Here is a 22,838-nt window from a genome sequence, read left to right as displayed (position 1 = left end):
CCCTGCAAACCGCAGGCAGCGATGTACATTATCGCAGGTAAACCGCAAAATACCGCAGGGAATAACGCAAGAAAACGCAATGAACCGCGCAGAATTTGCTGCTTGCGTTCACGATTACATTGCAGTGAATGGAGTGAAATCCCGCAGCGACGTGCGGAAAAGAAGTGACATGCAATTGTTTTTGCTGCGGGAATCCCTCAGCAACACATGCAGCTGTCAAAATCCGCATAGTGCGCACAGCATTTTTTTTCCCCATAGGTTTTGCTGGTGAATCACTGCAGAGATGTTATGAACATTTTCTGCAGCGAAACATGCAGCAAATCCGCAGGAAATATGTGGCAAAAATCGGCAAGTGCACCACAGGGCCTTAAAGTGAACCTGTCAGGTGCAATATGTACCCAGGACCACAAGCAGTTCTGGGTGTATATTGCTAATCCCTGCCTAACTGTCCCTGTATACACTAGCATAAATAAAGAGATCTTTAGAAAAAGTATTCTATTACCATATGCTAATGAGCGCAGAGACTAGTCCCCTGGGCGTTAGTTCCCCGGCCAGTCGCCCCTCATTAGCATGTTAGTGTGTCCCTGTGGACGTTCTAACATGCTAATGAATGTGCAGCGTCAGAGGATGATCTCACTCACCTCTCTGCCACCATCGCGTACTCTGTGAGATTTCGACTCAGTGTGCATGACCCCGGAATTTCAGTCATGCGCACTATGAAACCGGGTGTACGCGTCCCGGCTTCAAACTGAAGTAGTGCGCATAACCCAAACTCCGGTGTCATGCGCAAAGAGCCAAAATCCCCCGTCGGACGAGATGGTGGAGGAGAGGTGACAGATAATCCTCTGACGCTGCACATTCATTAGCATGTTAGCACACCCATAGGTATATAGAATAGAATCTGGCTCACATATTAAATTAGGTGCCACCGAGAAAAGAGTCAGTTGTGCAAAAAGTCAGCTCGGGCACTCAAAGAAATGAAAAATAGAGAATATTGATGCTTATTGATGCCAATTTTATTCATGCAAAGGTCTGTGTTATTATGACGTTTCGGCCATACAATTTTGGCCTTTATCAAATAAATGTACTGAAAGAACAAAAGAAAAATAAAATATCAAATCTCACATACATGTACAATCAATTTTACACATAGCGCATAGAACAAAAATATGGCGAATGTCTTTGACATAGAACAAATCATATAATAAACAAAAACCTTGATGCACACTTGTGTGAATAATCAATGATTAATCGATTGAGAGACCCTAGTGTACATAGTACATAAGTACAAAGTTATCACAATGTAAAAAATACATACCGCAGGAAACGTATATGAAGTTTAGACTGGTGAAATTAGGTTCACATGTGCTGACCAATGGTACATTAGTGATCAACCTGAAGTAGAAAACAGACTCGTCTTGAGAAAATTATATATACTTTATGTATAGATGTAAGTAGGGGACCGTAGGTAAAGTCTGAGACAGAAGGTGTATAGACTACAGAGAATTTTCTGTGAGGTTTACCTTTGCTACTGTCTATATGATATATCACTTGAAGACCCAATGTTCATTAGAATGCTGTGGTGTATGGTCCGCTAAATGGCATAAGATATAAGGAAAGCAGTGAGCATTAGATTACGACATCCATCCAGTGAAGGGGGAGAGGGCAGGGGCACCCTACCGATTAAATTACCATATGGAGAAAAAGAAGTAATGCAGTGTTACCTTAATTATTGTCTATGGAATAGACCTCTCAGGGGGCTCATGTTCAATAGGTTGCTTTGTGGGACCCACCAAGTTACTTTAAATATAAGGAATAAAAGACAAAATGAGAAACACAGAAGGGATATATGCAGAGGATGAGACATTTGTCACTCACCACTATGTGTGTCAAGATAGATACAGCTTGTAGTCCTATAGATTTAGAATGTACAGAGACTGTGTATCAATATACACCCCCAAGCTAGGTTCAGTCAGTGAGCGTATAAACATACTAAAGGATGTCACCAACCTTATTACATTGTCAAAAGCTCCTTAGGATATAAGGGCCCCATGTCTATCGACCCCCTGTGAAGATCTATAAGATTTATAGAATTAGAAAAATACGTTGGCTTTTCAAAGAGAATATATGTCCTTATTGATTACCTGGGTGTGCCAGATGCAGTGGTGATTCAGTAGGGATTACACTGTCAGTGTTCTCCTTAGGGTATGAAGGCCCTGTGTCTACAGCCCCCCTGTGAAGATCTATAAGATTGTCACAATCAATTACCATATTACATTGATCATTCCAAGAGGGGTAGATCCCTTGTAGATTACCTGAGTATGCAAAATGCAGTGGTGATTCCGTGAGGATGAAGGCTGTGTGGTGACCGGAGGTGCCGATGAGTGCCTGGCGGCCGCCATTTAAAGCTATAGCACGTGTACAGGAAATCCTGTAAGTGGAACGCAGCGCCGTCCGTGGAACGGACTAACGCGCACGCGCAGGGGGCACCCCGGCTGGGAATGCCCCCCGCGCATGCGCACAGGCGGACCACAGGCGGCGTGACGCTGGCCGTGGAGCGCGAGCGCGCGCACAAGCGGGGAAACCCGCACGCGCGCGCGCCAGCGCCCTACACACAGCGTAAGGAAGTGAAGGACGTGACTCCCGTGTATGGCTGACGCTGACGCTCTGGTAGGATGTCTGATAAGTATGCCGTTTATCGTGAGAATCAGAAAAACGCCACTTGTACACACGGTCCCTTTGATAATCCTCCTGGTCCCTGATAAACTTAGATCTTTTTCGGTCTTGTAATGTTTTTCTAAATTCAGTGATAGTCTCTTGAGTCCGAGTCTTGATGTTATTCCACTCTGCTGTGGGAAGCGTATTGGTTAATTGCTCCTCGATGCTGCGTATCTGGTTGGTAGTATCCGTGATCTCTTGCTGCAGGTAGTCAATAGTGAGTATAATAATGTCCATTGAACATTTATTAAGGATTCCTTCAAATTTATTGCAGAACGTTGGATTATCAGAGAATAATGTAGGCCGGAGTGGGACCCTCAAGCCACGAGGAATCCTCTTTGTCTTAAAATATTCAGCTAACGTGATGGAATGAAGTTCAAATGCCGTTAATTTTCTATAGACTTTCTCGTAGTCCCTGGATCTTGTTTCCTCTGCCGGGATGGTCAAAAAAGTACCAGAGGTGGTAACTTTAGATAAAATAGATGAGGTCTCTTCCTCGTTGAAGGATAATGTAGCAAAATACATGAGTAAAGGTTATAGAAAGTTGGAGCTCAGAAAAAATACGTCCAATATATAGAATAGAATCTGGCTCACATATTAAATTAGGTGCCACCGAGAAAAGAGTCAGTTGTGCAAAAAGTCAGCTCGGGCACTCAAAGAAATGAAAAATAGAGAATATTGATGCTTATTGAAACCCATTTAGATTATACGGGACATCCGAACAGTTAAGACTGATGGAATATTGATATAATTAGTTCATAATATTATTGACGTGTTGCTTTGATCTTTCATAAGACTAATTTCCTTTCTTCTTTATTCCCTAGGCACCTTAAATCGTCGGCACGGAAGTCACAATACCATTACATCACGTTTACCTCGGGATCACCTATGAATCACCTATAATACACTTATCCTGTGTGTGTGCGCATCCATGCGCGCCGCGGGCAATATAGACCCGTGCCCGCGCCTGCGTCAGCCATACACGGGAGTCACGTCCTTCACTTCCTTACGGTGTATGTGGGGCGCTGGCGCGCGCGGGTTTCCCCGCTTGTGCGCGCGCTCGCGCTCCACGGCCAGCGTCACGCCGCCTGTGGTCGCCTGTGCGCATGCGCGGGGGGCATTCCCAGCCGGGGTGCCCCCTGCGCGTGCGCGTTAGTGCGTTCCACGGACGGCGCTGCGTTCCACTTACAGGATTTCCTGTACACGTGCTATAGCTGTAAATGGCGGCCGCCAGGCACTCATCGGCACCTCCGGTCACCACACAGCCTTCATCCCCACGGAATCACCACTGCATTTTGCATACTCAAGTAATCTACAAGGGATCTACCCCTCTTGGAATGATCAATGTAATATGGTAATTGATTGTGACAATCTTATAGATCTTCACAGGGGGGCTGTAGACACAGGGCCTTCATACCCTAAGGAGAACACTGACAGTGTAATCCCTACTGAATCACCACTGCATCTGGCACACCCAGGTAATCAATAAGGACATATATTCTCTTTGAAAAGCCAACGTATTTTTCTAATTCTATAAATCTTATAGATCTTCACAGGGGGTCGATAGACATGGGGCCCTTATATCCTAAGGAGCTTTTGACAATGTAATAAGGTTGGTGACATCCTTTAGTATGTTTATACGCTCACTGACTGAACCTAGCTTGGGGGTGTATATTGATACACAGTCTCTGTACATTCTAAATCTATAGGACTACAAGCTGTATCTATCTTGACACACATAGTGGTGAGTGACAAATGTCTCATCCTCTGCATATATCCCTTCCGTGTTTCTCATTTTGTCTTTTATTCCTTATATTTAAAGTAACTTGGTGGGTCCCACAAAGCAACCTATTGAACATGAGCCCCCTGAGAGGTCTATTCCATAGACAATAATTAAGGTAACACTGCATTACTTCTTTTTCTCCATATGGTAATTTAATCGGTAGGGTGCCCCTGCCCTCTCCCCCTTCACTGGATGGATGTCATAATCTAATGCTCACTGCTTTCCTTATATCTTATGCCATTTAGCGGACCATACACCACAGCATTCTAATGAACATTGGGTCTTCAAGTGATATATCATATAGACAGTAGCAAAGGTAAACCTCACAGAAAATTCTCTGTAGTCTATACACCTTCTGTCTCAGACTTTACCTACGGTCCCCTACTTACATCTATACATAAAGTATATATAATTTTCTCAAGACGAGTCTGTTTTCTACTTCAGGTTGATCACTAATGTACCATTGGTCAGCACATGTGAACCTAATTTCACCAGTCTAAACTTCATATACGTTTCCTGCGGTATGTATTTTTTACATTGTGATAACTTTGTACTTATGTACTATGTACACTAGGGTCTCTCAATCGATTAATCATTGATTATTCACACAAGTGTGCATCAAGGTTTTTGTTTATTATATGATTTGTTCTATGTCAAAGACATTCGCCATATTTTTGTTCTATGGGCTATGTGTAAAATTGATTGTACATGTATGTGAGATTTGATATTGTATTTTTCTTTTGTTCTTTCAGTACATTTATTTGATAAAGGCCAAAATTGTATGGCCGAAACGTCATAATAACACAGACCTTTGCATGAATAAAATTGGCATCAATAAGCATCAATATTCTCTATTTTTCATTTCTTTGAGTGCCCGAGCTGACTTTTAGCACACCCATAGGGACATACTAACATGCCAATAGAGCCGACTGGTTAGGGAACTAACGCCCTTTTGGGACTAGTCCCTGCACTCATTAGCATATCATAAAGGATCTTTAGAAATACTTTTTCTAATGATCACTTTATCTATGCTAGTGTATACAGGGACGGTTAGGCAAGGATTAGCTATATACACCCAGAACTGCTCGTGTTTCTGGGGGCATATTGCACCTGACAGGTTCCCTTTAAAGTAACCGCTGTGCGATATGAAGTCTGGCTGGACAAAGCACACGAGACACGGCCTCAGTCACACTGGACTGGTAAACACACCATATCCTGCCAGCCACGGACTGTATGGAGTTAAAAAAAAATAAATCACGTGACGAGAGCCGAGCGCACCGCGTCCAATCACTTACGTTATGTACGGGCTTGTGCTCCTGGACTCTGCACGAAAGCGGAACTTTCACTGTGAGACAGGGGGGAACCATACTTCTGATGGGCCGAGAACACACCGGAAGTAAGGCTGTTTAGACCGGAAGTTGATGGGGTTTTTTTTAATTTCGGTTATTTTTCTCTTAGAAGAGGTGCAGCGGCCGGCACTGCAAGCGAATGTGTGAGTAGCGGTGTTAGCTGCCCGTCCCCCTCCTCCCGCTGTGTGATGTGTCCCCTCTGGCTCGTAGTTACCGCGTGTTGTGTCTCCACAAGTCTTTTGGTTTTCGTTCTCGGAGAATGCTGAAGCTTGTGGTTCCCCTGGTCACATGACTGATCCTCTTCTGTGGTATAATATAAGCGGCTGTTGTATGGAGTTCTGGTTGGATGTCCCTTTCTGGTTGGGATGTTTTGATTATGGAGAGCTGTATGGCGCAGTCTCAGGAGGAGCAGTGTATTGATTTTCCTGATATTTACTGATGTCACTTTTGAAGCCAGTGACATAGGGACCCAGTTCAAGGGTTTGTCCAAGAATTAAAGGTTATCTATCATTAAGGCCAATTTATTTCATTTTTACTTAAAGGTTTATTCCAAGATCCCATCCCAATAGGTAATAGGTGTAATAATATCATCAAATACGTCCAATTAACCATATAACCTTTATGACCATAATTGCAGTTACAGTGCCACCCCAAGGTCACATTACCGCACGCACAAACTCTATATCAATGCATGAAAAACAGGAGGAAAGGGAGTACAATGTGCAAATATTTTTATTATCAAAATAAGGGGGAAACAAGGGGCTCTGGTGAATAAACATAAAAATTGGGTGTTTAAAAACACGTAACAGAGGGAGGGACTTGAAATGGCATATGATATATGATCAAACTCATATAAATGTATAATGGGTACAGTCACATCAGAATTGCGTATATACAGACAAGATAAAAAAAAAGAGAATTTTGTTACTTACCGTAAATTCTTTTTCTTATAGTTCCGACATGGGAGACCCAAACCATGGGTGTATAGCTTCTGCCTCCGGAGGACACACAAAGTACTACACTAAAAAGTGTAGCTCCTCCCTCTGAGCATATACACCCCCTGGATGAAGGAATCCAACCCAGTTTAGTGCAAAAGCTGAAGGAGGACATCCACCCACAAGTAGATATAGAGTAAAAACCCGGAACAACCGGAACCTCTGTCTACAACAACAGCCGGTGAAAACACACGGAACAAGAACTGCCAACAGGCAACAGGGAGGGTGCTGGGTCTCCCATGTCGGAACTATAAGAAAAAGAATTTACGGTAAGTAACAAAATTCTCTTTTTCTTTATCGTTCCTTATGGGAGACCCAAACCATGGGACGTCTCAAAGCAGTCCATGGGTGGGAAATAAACAGAAACTGTGAAGGAGGCAAAACCTAACTTCACAAATGGGCGACAGCCGCCTGAAGGATGCGTCTGCCCAAGCTCGCATCTGCCGAAGCAAGAGCATGCACTTGGTAGTGCTTCGAAAAGGTGTGCAGACTAGACCAAGTGGCAGCCTGACAGACCTGCTGAGCCGTAGCCTGGTGCCTGAAAGCCCAAGAGGCACCGACAGCTCTGGTCGAGTGCGCTTTAATCCCCGGCGGGGGAGGCACTTGAGCACATTGGTAGGCATCAGAAATGGTCGACCGAATCCAACGAGCTAAGGTCGGCTTGGAAGCCGAAAGCCCTTTGCGCTGACCTGCGGTCAGCACAAAAAGAGAGGTGCACCGCCTAAGAACAGCGGTGCGTGACACATAGATTCGGAGCGCCGGTACCAAATCTAAAGTATGCAATGCTTTCTCAAAGCGATGCACAGGGGCCGGACAAAGGGAAGGCAATGAAATGTCCTGGTTAAGGTGGAAGGGAGAGACCACCTTAGGGAGAAAGTCCGGCGTCGGACGGAGAACCACCTTGTCTTGGTGAAAAACCAAGAAGGGTGACTCCGAAGAGAGCGCAGCCAAATCAGAGACTCTCCTGAGAGAAGTTATGGCCACCAGAAAAACCACTTTCTGGGAAAGTCGAAACAAAGGAACCTCCCGAAGAGGCTCAAAGGGGAGTTTCTGCAAGGCCGTGAGGACCAAATTAAGGTCCCAGGGATCCAAGGGCCGCCGATAAGGAGGAATGATGTGAGATGCGCCCTGCAGAAAGGTGCGCACCTGAGCCAGCCGGGCGATACGCCGCTGGAACAACACTGACAGAGCGGAGACCTGCCCTTGAGGGAACTGAGGGATAGTCCTAGCTGCAGACCGGACTGTAGAAAGGACAGTATGGTCGGCAAGGAAAAAGGCCAAGGAGCATGGCCGGAAGAACGACACCAGGACAGGAAAATTTTTCCAAGTCCTGTTGTAAATCCTGGCCGAAGAAGACTTTCGAGCCTGAGTCATAGTGGAGATGACCTCGGAAAAGATGCCTGAAGCCGTCAGGATCCAGGACTCAAGAGCCACGCCGTCAATCTGAGAGCCGCAGAATTCTGGCGGAAAAACGGACCTTGAGAGAGAAGGTCTGGGCGGTTCCGGGAGATGCCACGGCACCTCTACGGACAGACGGAGCAGGTCTGGGTACCAAGCTCGTCTGGGCCAGTCTGGAGCGATGATTATGACCCGACGGCCCTCCATTCTGATCTTGCGCAGAACTCTGGGCAAGTGGAAGACTGCCGGATGCAGGGCCCACTCGCCGCTGTCCACGGTTTGACGGCTTAGATAATCTGCCTCCCAGTTTTCTACGCCTGGGATGTGGACTGCGGATATGGTGGACTTGGAGTCCTCCGTCCACTGAAGGATGCGTTGAACCTCCAACATTGCCAGGCGGCTGCGAGTCCCGCCCTGGTGATTGATGTAGGCAACCGCTGTCGCGTTGTCTGACTGGACTCGAATGTGCTTGCCCGCCAACAGGTGGTGAAAAGCTACGAGAGCTAGGAGCACAGCTCTGATCTCCAGCACATTGATCGAGAGGGCTGATTCGGACGGAGTCCAAGTGCCCTGTGCTCGGTGGTGGAGAAACACTGCTCCCCAGCCGGATAGACTGGCGTCCGTGGTGAGAATCACCCAGGACAGAATCAGAAAGGAGCGTCCCTGGGATAGAGAGAGAGGCTGAAGCCACCACTGAAGGGAGCTCCTGGTCTGTGGCGACAGAGTCACCAGTCTGTGCAAGGAAGAGGTCTGCTTGTCCCAACAGCGGAGAATGTCCAGCTGTAGGGGACGCAGATGGAACTGGGCAAAGGGAACCGCTTCCATTGACGCCACCATCTGACCCAGCACCTGCATGAGGTGCCTGATGGAATGACGGCGGGGCCTCAACAGAGAGCGCACCGCCAGATGAAGGGACTGCTGTTTGACTAAGGGCAGCTTCACAAGTGCCGGCAGAGTCTCGAATTGCATCCCTAGGTACGTGAGATTCTGTGTCGGAGTCAGCGTGGATTTGGGCAGATTGACAAGCCACCCGAATTGAACAAGCGTGGCAAGAGTGAGCGAAACACTCCGCTGACAGTCTGCACTGGATGAAGCCTTGCCTAGAAGGTCGTCCAGGTAAGGAATCACTGCTAACCCCTGGAGGTGCAGAACCGCAACCACTGCGGCCATGACCTTGGTGAATACTCGAGGGGCCGTGGCTAGCCCGAAGGGGAGAGCCACGAATTGGAAATGTTCCTCTCTGATTGCAAAGCGTAGCCAGCGCTGGTGTGAAACTGCAACTGGCACTGCAGATAGGCATCTCTGATGTCGATGGATGCCAGGAAATCTCCTTGGGTCATTGAGGCAATGACTGATCGCAGAGATTCCATGCGGAAGTGCCGCACCTGAACATGCTTGTTGAGAAGCTTGAGATCCAGGATGGGCCGGAAGGAACCGTCCTTTTTGGGGACTAGGAAAAGGTTTGAGTAGAAGCCTCTGAACCGTTCCCGAGCGGGAACCGGTACAATTACTCCGTTGGCCTGCAAGGATGCCACTGCCTGAGAGAAGGCGGCGGCCTTGGAGCAGGGGGGAGTGGACAGAAAAAATCTGTTTGGCGGGCTGGAAGAAAATTCTATCCTGTAGCCGTGGGAGATGATATCCCGCACCCACTGGTCGGAGACGTGTTGAAACCACACGTCGCCAAAGTGGGAGAGCCTGCCACCGACTAAGGACGTTGCTGGCGCGGCCAGATAGTCAAGAGGAGGCTGTCTTAGTGGCAGCGGCTCCTCCGTTCTTCTGGGGGCGAGACTTCGAGCGCCAGTTGGGTTTACGATCCTTGGCTGAGTTAGTGGACGAGGCTGAGGGCTTAGAGGAGGACCAGTTAGAGGAACGAAAGGAACAAAACCTCGACTGGTTCCTGCCCTGGACAGGTTTCCTGGTTTTAGTTTGTGGCAAGGAAGTACTCTTCCCGCCAGTAGCTTCCTTAATGATTTCATCCAACTGTTCACCGAACAGCCGGGTCCCAGCAAAAGGGAGCCCAGCGAGGAACTTCTTGGAAGAAGCGTCAGCTTTCCACTCACGAAGCTACAAGATCCTGCGGATTGCAAGGGAATTAGCGGAGGCTACCGCAGTGCGGTGAGACGCCTCCAAAATGGCAGACATAGCATAGGATGAAAAAGTCGAAGCCTGGGAAGTTAAGGCAACCATTTCGGGCATAGAGTCCCTGGCGAGAGAATGAATCTCCGCCAGAGAAGCAGAGACGGCCTGAAGAGCCCACACTGCTGCAAAAGACGGGGAGAACGAGGCCCCTGCCGCTTCATATACGGACTTGGCCAGAAGGTCAACCTGGCGGTCAGTGGCATCCTTAAGCGAGGTGCCATCCGCCACAGATACAACTGTCCGGGCTGAGATTCTAGACACCGGAGGATCTACCTTTGGTGACTGAGCCCACTCCTTGACCACCTCTGGAGGAAAAGGAAAACGGTCATCAGAGCTACGCTTTGGAAAGCGTTTGTCAGGACAGGCCCTGGGTTTGGTCACAGTGGCCTGAAAACTGGAGTGGTTAAAAAACGTACTCCTTGGTCTCTTAGGGGAGGATAACTGGTGTTTCTCTACCAGAGAAGCTTGTTCCTCTGACACTGGTGGGTTGAGGTCCAGCACGGAGTTAATGGACGCAATCAAATCACTAACATCTGCATCGCCGTCAGTCAGATCAATGGGGTACATAGATGTAGCGTCTGAGCCCACAGTAAAGGCATCTTCCTCGCCGTGCGATTCAGCACGTGCACCAGAGCAGTGGGACGAGGAAGGCGAAGAGTCCCTGCGCCTCTGTTTAGGAGGACGGGGTCTAGGAACAGAGGATAAGTCCTCTGTGAACTCTGCAGAGCGAGTCGGAGCAGCAGAGGCACCCTGAGAAGGGGGCTGATGCATGGTCAGCAGAGTCCGGGACAGCTGTCCCATGGAGTCAGCAAAGGACTGGGAGATAGCTTGAGAAAACGATGCTACCCAAGCCGGGGTTCAGCCACCGGGGCTAGAGCAGCCGGAGGGACCCCTGAGGAGACTCCAGGCTGAGGCACCACCACGTTAGAGCAGGCATCACAATGTGGATATGTGCCCGGTTCGGGCAGTATGAGCTTACAGGCAGTGCATATAGCATAAAGCCTTGCAGCCTTGCTCCTAGTGAGAGACATGCTGCTGAGGTGGAGGCTCTGCAGTAAAGTATACACAACTTCAGGATGACCACCAGAGAGTGTATAAAAAAGTCCACAACCAGAGGCTTTGGCTTACCAGACCGTTTTTGTGTGCCCTCCGGATTCCCAGCTTGGACCCCCAGACAGATCTGCAGAGCTGCAGCAGCCAGCGCCGATCAGTGTGAGGACGCTGAGAAAATGGCGCTGGAGTGAGGAGGGGGGGTGGGGTTGAGTCCAGAGCGGGAAACCGGAGGGCCAAGGAGAGATACAGGGGAGGGAAAACATCTCCTCAGAGAGGAGTGTCCTCCCCTCTGCTGAACGGCCGGTGGGCGGCGCCGCACTGTTCCCCTGCATGACTGACATGCAGGGGAACTGAAAACGAAACTAGGCCGCAACTGAAGCCGGGGCCTAGATTTTTACATGCGGCCGACGACCAGAGAACCGGCCGGAATCACAGCAAAGTTAACAAACACACTCCCCCTTCAATAAATGTACAAGGGACCCCTGAATAACGTCTCAATACTTAGCTTATGAGACGCAGGGCCATGTCCCGGGGGGGGGGGGGGGTGAGCGCTCCGTCCGGCAGGATCCTGACAGGGCTGCGGATGGAGACCGGTCTCCTGCAAAGCAGAGAGAACCGGGATGGCTCCCACTTCAAGCCAGAGCCTCAGAGGATGGTGAAGGAGCGCGGCATGTGAAGGCTACAGCCTTGTAAAGTCAACCATAACAGCACCGCCGACACAGTGGGGTGAGAAGGGACATGCCGGGAGTCCAGACTGGACCCGCTTTTCTTCCAAATCTTTGAAATCAAAAATCTTAAAAATCAAAAATCAGAGAATGCATGCGTGTGTGTGTGACCTCCTGAACACAAAGCATTGAACTGGGTTGGATTCCTTCATCCAGGGGGTGTATATGCTCGGAGGGAGGAGCTACACTTTTTAGTGTAGTACTTTGTGTGTCATCCGGAGGCAGAAGCTATACACCCATGGTTTGGGTCTCCCATAAGGAACGATAAAGAAAAGGGCAGAAAAGATCTTACATTAAAGTGGCTAGTGTATATAAATGAACATGTCTCCAAAACGCAGACAATGGGCTGCCTATATCCCATTTCCTAGTCTGTCTCAAAAGTGCCAAGTGCATAAATAACACACAAAGTAGAACATTATTAGTACAGATGAGAACATGTACCCACCATAAAGTGCAGATGCCAGCATAAAAGACCCAAAAAGCCCCGTCCCAGAGAAGAAGCTTCCCCCCCAGCCCGACAACACATGTTTCGCCATCGGGAACAACTGCGTCCCATATGCAGCTTCCTCAGGGAGGGAGAGAACATGTGTGCTCCTCATAGAAAGCGTCCATTTAATATGCCCGCCCCACACTACTTCCGCCTGCGTCATTTTCTGTACTGACGCATGCGAAGGTGCTTGCCACAACACCACGGGCGGTAGAAGCCGTCAGACAGACACGGTGCATGCGCAGGAACAGATACGCGTCATTCTGTGCACGCGCTGCCGCAACATAGACGGCAATCCACCAGCAGTAAAGCGGGGACTAACAGCGCATGTGTGCAAGAGATGATATTCACAGTGAATATAGATAATAACATCAGATAGACAGGTGTTGCCATTCCGTATATCATATATCATACGTGGAACAACAATAGTGTTAACTTGCAGTCTAATGGAAACATACCACTTAATATATATTTTAAGAAATACAGCAAGATGTATACAGAAATAATTCATTATCACTCAACAAAAACGCAAGCCTAAGATGGATATTTTTTCATCTTGATATAAATAATGGGGTCATCCAGTGGATTATTTCCAGAACACAGAGTCTTGTGGCAGAAGGAATGGTATACAATCCAAGTCTAAATATGATGAAACAGGGGTACAAAGAAGATATATCAATTTTAGCGCAGTCAGCAAGAATACGCATATGTCAACGAAGAGAAACACAAAGAGGGAAAGTTAAATTAACATTAAAAATGATTATATATATATATATATATATATCTCTATCGTTTTTAATGTTATTTTTACATATATATATAAGTAAAAATAACATTAAAAACGATAGAGATTCTATATAAATATACATATATATATATATATATATATATATATATATATATATATATATATATATATATAATGGAATATTGGTGATGATAGGCAGCTCTCACAAAAACGGTACAAAACTAATAGTTTCCTTCAGTCCCTAGGGGCCAATGTATCGTAGGATCCATCGGGCCTCACATTGAGCCAACTTCTTCTTGAGGTCACCGCCTCTGGATCCACCACTTATCACATCGATGCCCCTTATCTCCAATTTAGAGGAATCGCAGGAATGAGACGCTTGAAATGTTGAGGAATGGTCTTTAAAAAGGTGTTATCTTCTGCAGACCTAGCTGCCTCGATATCATGCACGGGAAGTGAGCCCAACATAGATATAGATCAAGAAGCACGGACACGGGGCATAATATACCACATGTGTAGTAGCACACGTGATATACCTCCTTATTCCAAAGCGTCTCATTCCATCCGAAGAAGAGAAGGTCTTGGTCCGGATTATATTTTTACAGGCTAAACAATGTCCGCATTTGTAATAACCTGTCAAAGGGGCACCAGTATTAAATGGATTCTGGACAGGAGGGACGTAGTGACTGTTCACCAGAATGTCTTTCAGGTTCCAGGAACGTCGTGCCATCATGAGTGGGGTGTTAGTCAGAACGCCTGACAAAATAGGATCAGATAATAATATAGGCCAATGTTTCTTCAAGACGTCCCTCATGGCACCCCACTCATGATTAAATGTCCCGATGAACCTAGGTTCAGGCTCCAGGGGTTCCTTTTTGGAGGTATAAGAGAGGAGCTGAGGTCTAGGTGTCCTCTTAGCTCTCACATAGCCCCTTTTAATGTCTCTAGTGCTGTAGCCAAGATCATGGAAGCGACGTCTGAGATCATGAGATTGAGCCTCAAACTTTTGGTCTGACGAGCAAATCCGCTTCAGCCTCAGAAATTGTTCAGTCGGTATGCGTCGGATAGTAGAGGGAGTATGGCCAGATGATGGATATAGTAGAGCGTTGACAGAGGTGTCCTTACGGAAAACATCAGTTTGAATAAGGCAATCCAGGCCCACCTCAATCCTGATATCTAAAAAGTCAATGCAACTGCTGCTATGCTTGTAAGTGAGCTTGATATTAAGGTCATTACAGTTAAGCTGCCCCATAAAAGACTCAAGTTGCTCCACAGTGCCCTGCCAAAAAATTAAAACGTCATCAATATATCTTAGCCAGCACTGCACATGGGCGCTAGCCCTGGAGCCCCCGTCACCAAATACCAACCTCTCCAAGAAACCCAGGAAGAGGTTGGCGTACGAAGGCGCACAGGTTGCGCCTATCGCAGTGCCCCGCCTCTAAAGATAATTTATTTCTGTTCAAAGATCAATCTTGAGTAAGGGCAAAGTGGAGCAACTCAGGAATTAAATCCCCCATCCTGCCACACCGACTGTCCATTCCGAGAAAAAAAGCGGACTGGTGCCAGACCATCCTCATGTTCAGTAATGGCGTATAAACTCTCGATATCTGCTGTGACTATGAGGACATCCTCCTCCACAAAAATGCCATCAATCCTTTTCAGGACGTCCGTGGTGTCCTTGATAAAAGAGGGCAGTGTCTCAACAATAGGTTTTAAATAATGATTAATTAATTTACAAATTGGTTCTCATAATCCCTCTATGCCAGACACAATCGGCCGTCCCGGAGGATTGACACCATCTTTGTGGATTTTGGGTAGAAAATATACTGTAGGTAGTTTTAAGGATGTATTAAGGAGGCCCTCCATCATCTTTTTGGTAATAATACCTTTCTCAAGCGCCGCCTCCAGTATTTGTGCCAGCTCTTTGGTGAAAGTAGACAAAGGACTATGTGAAAGCTTAGAATAAGTGTCCCTGTCCCTCAGCTGTTTCAAGGCCTCTTCCTCATATTTTTCAATAGCCCAGATCACCATGTAGCCCACCTTGTCCGTCGCCTTGATGACGACAACTTTATATGATTTTAATTCTTCCAGAGCTTGCCGTTGTCTATAAGTAAGGTTATCCGACTTCCTTCTTGTGGAGATCTTTGTCACGCGCCCCGGGTCCCCTGCGCTGCCTCCCGGCTCACCTGTCACGCTCCCCGGCTCCCCTGCCTCGCTTCCCGGTTCCTTGGTCCGGTCACTGCCGCTCCCCGCTCTCCAGCATCCATTGCCGGCGCGTCCCCGGCGTCCTGGTCCCCGCTCCCGGCGCCCGTCGGCTTCTCAGCCCCAGCCCGGCCCTGCTGCTTCCTCCTCGCAGCTTCCTGCCCTGGCTTCTGGCACTCGGGCCGCGCGCATTTCTTAAAGGGCCAGCGTCCATTAACAGGAAATGATGCAAACAGGTACAGGGTATAAAGGGGTTTGATGTCCAAGGGGGCGGGGCCTGATCTTCGTGTTTCTTAAGCTAGGAGTCAGGTCTCCTGGTGTCTCTATGATATACTCACCTATCTCTCTTGTAGAGCCGTGCCTGCCTCGCCATCCGGTCCTGCCGAATTCCGAAACCCCCGAACGCTGTCCATCTGCCATCCTGACAGTCCGTACCATCTCGGATCCCTGCGGTGACCCGTCATCTCGCTCCAAAGGTTCCGGACCCCGCCTGACATCTTCTCGGCTTCCGAACCTGAGCTGCGTCACCCGGACTACCATCAGTGACTCCGTGGTCCCAGGGACTTCTCCGTTATACTCGTATGCACGGACTGTTCTGCTGCCTATAGTGCTCCAGCTACCGGACCCCTTACCACCATCTAGGAGTTCGGCCCAGTGGATCCACCTCCTGGGTCTACCCGTCCACCTGGCCCTGACAGTAAGATCAGGCCATGGATCCCGCTGCAGCACTAGCAGCCGTACAGGAGGAACTCCAACGCCAGCGTGAGACTCAGACCCGCATGCTGCAATTCATGTCTTCTGTGGACGCCCGCCTGAACACGCTACAAGCAGCAGTTACGTCTTCAACATCCCAGGTTTCCACTAGTCAAGCCACGGCTCCAGCTCCCGTGGCGACTTCTTCAGAAGCTTCCAGACTTCGTTTGGCCTCACCACCCCGGTACGCCGGAGACCCCAAGACCTGCAGGGGATTCTTAAACCAATGCTCCCTCCATTTCACGCAGCTGCCGCATTTGTTTGCCTCCGACCAAGCCAAGGTCGCCTTCATCATGTCCCATCTAGAGGGTGAGGCACTGGCGTGGATGAACCCCTTGTGGGAGAAGGGGGATCCTGTGACCACGAACATCCAAGCGTTCCTGCAGGCATTCCGTGGCACCTTTGATGAGCCCGGACGCGCCTCCGCGTCTGCTTCGTCTCTTCTCCGGTTACGTCAGGGGACTCTGACGGTGGGTCAATACGCAATCCGGTTTCGCACCCTGGCTGCGGAACTCGGCTGGAACAACGAGGCCCTAACCGCCGCCTTCTGGGAAGGACTCTCAGGGCGAATTAAAGATGAGCTGGCGGGTCGTGACGTACCGACCACCCTGGATGCCCTGATTGCCCTAGTGAGTCGAGTAGACATTCGCTTTCAGGAGCGATCCAAGGAAGTGTCCCGTGAGAGACGTCCGGTACGGCATTCCTCTCCTCCGCAGAAGCCCTCCGTACTTCAGTGATCAACAGCTGGGGCCCCCGTCCACGAGCCCATGCAGATCGACCGAGTGCGGCAGTCTGAACAACGTCGAGCAGAGCGGCTCGCTAAGGGTCTCTGCTTTTACTGCGGAGAGGGCACACACCTGCTACGCTCCTGTCCAGAGAGGCCGGGAAACTCCAAAGCCTAGGGTTGGTAGGAGAGGCCACCCTAGGTGCTGGGACTCTCTCAGACCCGGTTACGTGGACTGTGCAAGTGACAACGGGAGAGACGCGGTTCACGGCTGAGGCATACCTCGATTCCGGGGCAGCAGGCAATTTCATCCAGCAGGCCACGGTAGACAAGTACCAGGTGCCTGTTACTCCACTCGACAAGCCCCTAGTGATTGCCTCTGTGGATGGGAGACCCCTCTCTGACACCATCTCCTGGATCACCAGGCCGGTCGAACTGCGTATCGGTGCCCTGCACAGCGAGAACATCGCTCTCTACGTACTTCCACACATGTCCCATCAAATCCTGCTGGGACTTCCCTGGTTGCGGACACACGAACCATCAGTCAGCTGGGGTACTGGCGAAATCACCCGATGGGGCTCTTCGTGCCATGAGAAGTGTCTGAAGACCATACAACCCATCCGACGACCTCCGGTTCCAGAGAACCTACCGGGACTGCCCTCGGCCTATTGGTCCTTCGCAGACGTCTTTGATAAAAAGGAATCTGAGGTACTTCCGCCACATCGTCCTTACGATTGTGCCATCGACCTGCTCCCAGGAACTACACCACCTCGAGGACGGATATATCCATTGTCTCCAGCCGAAACAAGGGCCATGTCTACTTACATCACCGAGAGCCTGGCAAGGGGATTCATTCGGAGATCCTCCTCTCCTGCTGGAGCAGGCTTCTTCTTCGTCAAGAAGAAAGAGGGCGACTTACGCCCATGCATAGATTACCGGGGATTGAATCAAATCACCGTAAAAAACAAGTACCCTCTGCCGCTCATCCCCGAATTGTTTGACCGGCTTAGAGGAGCTCGTGTGTTCACCAAGCTGGATCTTCGGGGTGCTTACAATCTGGTACGCATCCGCTCTGGGGACGAATGGAAGACCGCGTTCAACACTCGCGATGGGCACTATGAATACTGCGTGATGCCCTTCGGCCTGTGTAACGCACCAGCAGTCTTTCAGGAATTGGTGAACGACGTTTTCCGGGACCTTCTCTACGTCTGTGTGGTAGTGTATCTGGATGACATCCTTGTCTTCTCTCCGGACCTCCAGACCCACAGAGAGAACGTACAGCTGGTTCTACAAAGACTGAGAGAGAATCGTCTGTACGCCAAGTACGAGAAGTGTGTCTTTGAGCAGTCTTCTCTCCCCTTCCTGGGGTACATCATCTCTGATACCGGACTGCAGATGGATCCAAAAAAGGTCTCCTCCATTCTCAACTGGCCTCCTCCTTCTGGACTGAAGGCAATCCAACGTTTCCTGGGATTCGCCAACTACTACCGCCAGTTTATCCCTCACTTCTCTGCTCTGACTGCTCCTCTCTCCGCTTTGACCAAGAAGGAGGCTAATCCAAAGGACTGGTCACCTGCGGCCGACGCCGCGTTTGGCTCTCTGAAGCGGGCATTTGCCTCCTCTCCTGTACTCCACCGTCCGGAGTTAAACCGACAGTTCACCTTGGAGGTGGATGCCTCCTCCTCGGGAGCCGGAGCAGTGCTCACGCAGAAGTCCTCCTCCGGGAAGATGGTAACTTGCGGATTCTTCTCCAAGAGCTTCACAGCGCCTGAACGCAACTACACCATCGGTGACCGAGAGCTATTGGCAGTCAAACTGGCTCTGGAGGAATGGCGCTACCTTCTGGAAGGAGCAGTGTACCCCGTGATTATTTACACGGACCACAAGAACCTGGAATACCTGCGGTCTGCTCAGCGACTGAACCCACGGCAAGCCAGGTGGTCCTTATTCTTTGCCAGGTTTGATTTCCAGCTCCATTTCCGACCCGCGGACAAGAACGTACGCGCTGATGCCTTGTCCAGGTCTTTCATGCCCATGGAGCAGGAGGAGGAGACTACCCAACCCATCATCTGTCCTAGCAAAATCATTCCGGTGGCTCCGGTCACCCTGGCCCAGATACCGCCCGGGAAGACCTATGTCTCTGATACTGACAGGCAAAAAGTGTTACACTGGGGTCATGCCTCGAAAACAGCCGGTCATGCTGGCCAGAAGAGAACATGGGGTGCGATTGTACGCCATTACTGGTGGCCATCCCTTCGCACGGACGTCGCTGCTTTTGTCTCTGCCTGCTCCTCTTGTGCCAGGAACAAGACGCCCAAACACCTGCCATATGGCCGTCTTCTGCCTCTGCCGATACCCTCAGTTCCGTGGCAACACATAGCGATGGACTTTATTACGGACTTGCCATTGTCCTCCGGACACACAGTCATATGGGTCGTGGTGGATCGGTTCTCTAAAATGGCTCATTTCGTCCCTATGGCTGGACTGCCCTCTGCCCAGGAACTCGCGGACGCCTATATACATCACATCTTCTGCTTGCATGGCTTTCCATCACACATTGTGTCCGACAGAGGAACTCAGTTCACCTCCCGCTTCTGGAGGGCGCTCTGCAAACATCTGGGAGTGACTCTGGATTTTTCTTCTGCCTACCATCATCAGTCTAATGGCCAAGTGGAGAGGGTCAATCAAATCTTGACCTCCTTCTTACGTCACTATGTCAACGCCCATCACGACGACTGGTCCACGCTTCTTCCTTGGGCTGAATTCTCCCATAACCACCACATCAGTGAGTCGTCCTCCAGCTCTCCCTTTCATGTCGTTTACGGACTTCAGCCCTCCGTTCCATTGCCTGTATCTCCTTCTTCAGATGTCCCTGCTGCTGATGCTGTAGCTCGTGACTTTGCAACCATTTGGGACTCTGTCAAGGCGTCCCTTGGGCGTGCTACCCTGCGGATGAAGAGACATGCAGACAAGAGACGTCTGGACCCTCCGTGTTTCTCTCCTGGTGATCTAGTCTGGCTTGCTTCCAAGTACGTCCGATTGAAGATACCATCCTACAAGCTGGGTCCTCGCTACATCGGGCCGTTTAAAGTCCTCAGCAAAATCAATGAGGTCTCCTACAAGCTCCAGCTCCTGGCCACAATGAGGATACCCAACTCCTTCCACGTCTCCCTGCTCAAGCCGGTTGTCCTTGGTCCCTTCTCCGCTGCTGCCAGTTCGGCTCCTCCTCCTATAGCCGATGACGACATCTATGCGGTAAGGGATATCGTGGCCATGAAGATCGTACGAGGTCGACAGTTCTTCCTGGTGGACTGGGCAGGGTATGGTCCTGAGGATAGGTCCTGGGAGCCCCGGGAGAATGTGGGTACTCCGCTGATCCGTGCCTTCCTGTCCCGGTTGCGGGGAGGGGGGCGTGGGGGGGGGGTACTGTCACGCGCCCCGGGTCCCCTGCGCTGCCTCCCGGCTCACCTGTCACGCTCCCCGGCTCCCCTGCCTCGCTTCCCGGTTCCTTGGTCCGGTCACCGCCGCTCCCCGCTCTCCAGCATCCATTGCCGGCGCGTCCCCGGCGTCCTGGTCCCCGCTCCCGGCGCCCGTCGGCTTCTCAGCCCCAGCCCGGCCCTGCTGCTTCCTCCTCGCAGCTTCCTGCCCTGGCTTCTGGCACTCGGGCCGCGCGCATGCGCATTAGGGCGCGCGCGCGGTCATTGACCCTTTCTTAAAGGGCCAGCGTCCATTAACAGGAAATGATGCAAACAGGTACAGGGTATAAAGGGGTTTGATGTCCAAGGGGGCGGGGCCTGATCTTCGTGTTTCTTAAGCTAGGAGTCAGGTCTCCTGGTGTCTCTATGATATACTCACCTATCTCTCTTGTAGAGCCGTGCCTGCCTCGCCATCCGGTCCTGCCGAATTCCGAAACCCCCGAACGCTGTCCATCTGCCATCCTGACAGTCCGTACCATCTCGGATCCCTGCGGTGACCCGTCATCTCGCTCCAAAGGTTCCGGACCCCGCCTGACATCTTCTCGGCTTCCGAACCTGAGCTGCGTCACCCGGACTACCATCAGTGACTCCGTGGTCCCAGGGACTTCTCCGTTATACTCGTATGCACGGACTGTTCTGCTGCCTATAGTGCTCCAGCTACCGGACCCCTTACCACCATCTAGGAGTTCGGCCCAGTGGATCCACCTCCTGGGTCTACCCGTCCACCTGGCCCTGACAATCTTCCTGAAGTCGTTCACGACAAGTCTGGTAAAGATGTCTATCGCCGGGCAGAGGGACAAGGTTACACCTCCTCCTCCATGCTTCACGCTGAGCTGAGCCGTTGGTCGCAGGCTCTTTAGCGCGCGGTGTGGTGACGGTTGTCACTGTAATGTCACTGTAATTATGTCATTTTGGAGCAAGACAGACACACAGACAGAATAAGGCAATTATATATATAGATACTGTATACACATCAATCCATGAAGAGAACACCCATTGACCATTGTGCACGATTTTGCAACTCCGCTCCATTTAGTTCAATGGGGCTAAGTTGCAAAACCAGACAGAAACCATGGTCAGGGGTGGCCCTGTTTCTGAAAGAAATTTGAGTTTGCATGAAAACACTATCACAATATCAACAATTCAAACTCACAGTGTTAATTAAAGGGGTGGTCTACTAGTTCTTAAATATTGCAGTACCCCATGTAAAATGAAACCTTATGCTCATCCTCAGCATTGGCACTGTTCTAGCGAGGTTGGTGCCAGGTCTCATTATGCTACTTGGGCGCTCTTGTATTTCAGTGGTTGCTTATTGGCTGCTTCATTCACACTTTTCTATCAGAAGACAGAGTTTCACTTGGGGGAATTGTGAGGGCTGCAGCCCATCAAAAGCTGGCGACTGGCTACAGTGCTCACATAGCAAAACAATCAGTGCCTACTGATGGGCTTCAGTGGTCCCATGGCAAAACAATCAGTGCCCACTGATGGGTTACCTTGGTTACATGGCAAAACAATAAGTGCCCACTGATGGACTTCAGCGGTTCAATGGCAAAACAATCAGTGCTTACTGATGGGCTGCAGCGGTCCAATGGCAAAACAATCATTGTTTATTAATGGACTGCTGCGGTCCCATGGCAAAACAATCAGTGCCCACTGATGGGCTGTAGTGGTCCCATGGCAAAATAATCAGTTCCCACTGATTAACTGCAGCGGTCCCATGGCAAAAGAATCAGCACTCACAGATGTGCTGCACCAGTCCTGTGGCAAAACAATCAGTGCCCACTGATGGGCTGTAGCTGTCCCAAGTCCCTCCGATGATAATGCCCATTTTCATCAGACGGCTATCAGAAGCTGCTGATATGTTGAAGCGCTCACGACACATAACCGATAACACCTGAACGGCGCAATACAAGAGCTGAAGATAATTTTTTTATTTTACACTGCGGATTACAGTATTTAATAAGAGGTTGTCCAAGTAGTAGACAGCCCCTTAAGGCCATGTGCGCACGCAGCGGATTTACCACGGATTTGCTGCAGAAAATATGTCTAACATTGCTGCAGTCATTCCCAAGCAAAACCTATGGGTTTTAAAAAATGCTGTGCGCACACTGCATTTTTTTTTTATACTTGCAGATTTACCCGTGGATTTTCCGCTGCGGAATTAATGAGCATGTCACTTCTTTTCCGCAGGTACCTGCGGTTTTTGCCATAGATAATTGTAAAAATCCTATGAGACCAACTTGCGGAAAATCCGCGGCAAATCTGCAGCAAACCCAGGTAAAACAGCA

Source organism: Anomaloglossus baeobatrachus, chromosome 7 (assembly GCF_048569485.1).
Source record: "Anomaloglossus baeobatrachus isolate aAnoBae1 chromosome 7, aAnoBae1.hap1, whole genome shotgun sequence".
Taxonomy (NCBI): Eukaryota; Metazoa; Chordata; class Amphibia; order Anura; family Aromobatidae; genus Anomaloglossus; species Anomaloglossus baeobatrachus.
Note: the sequence above shows the minus strand (reverse complement) of the source record.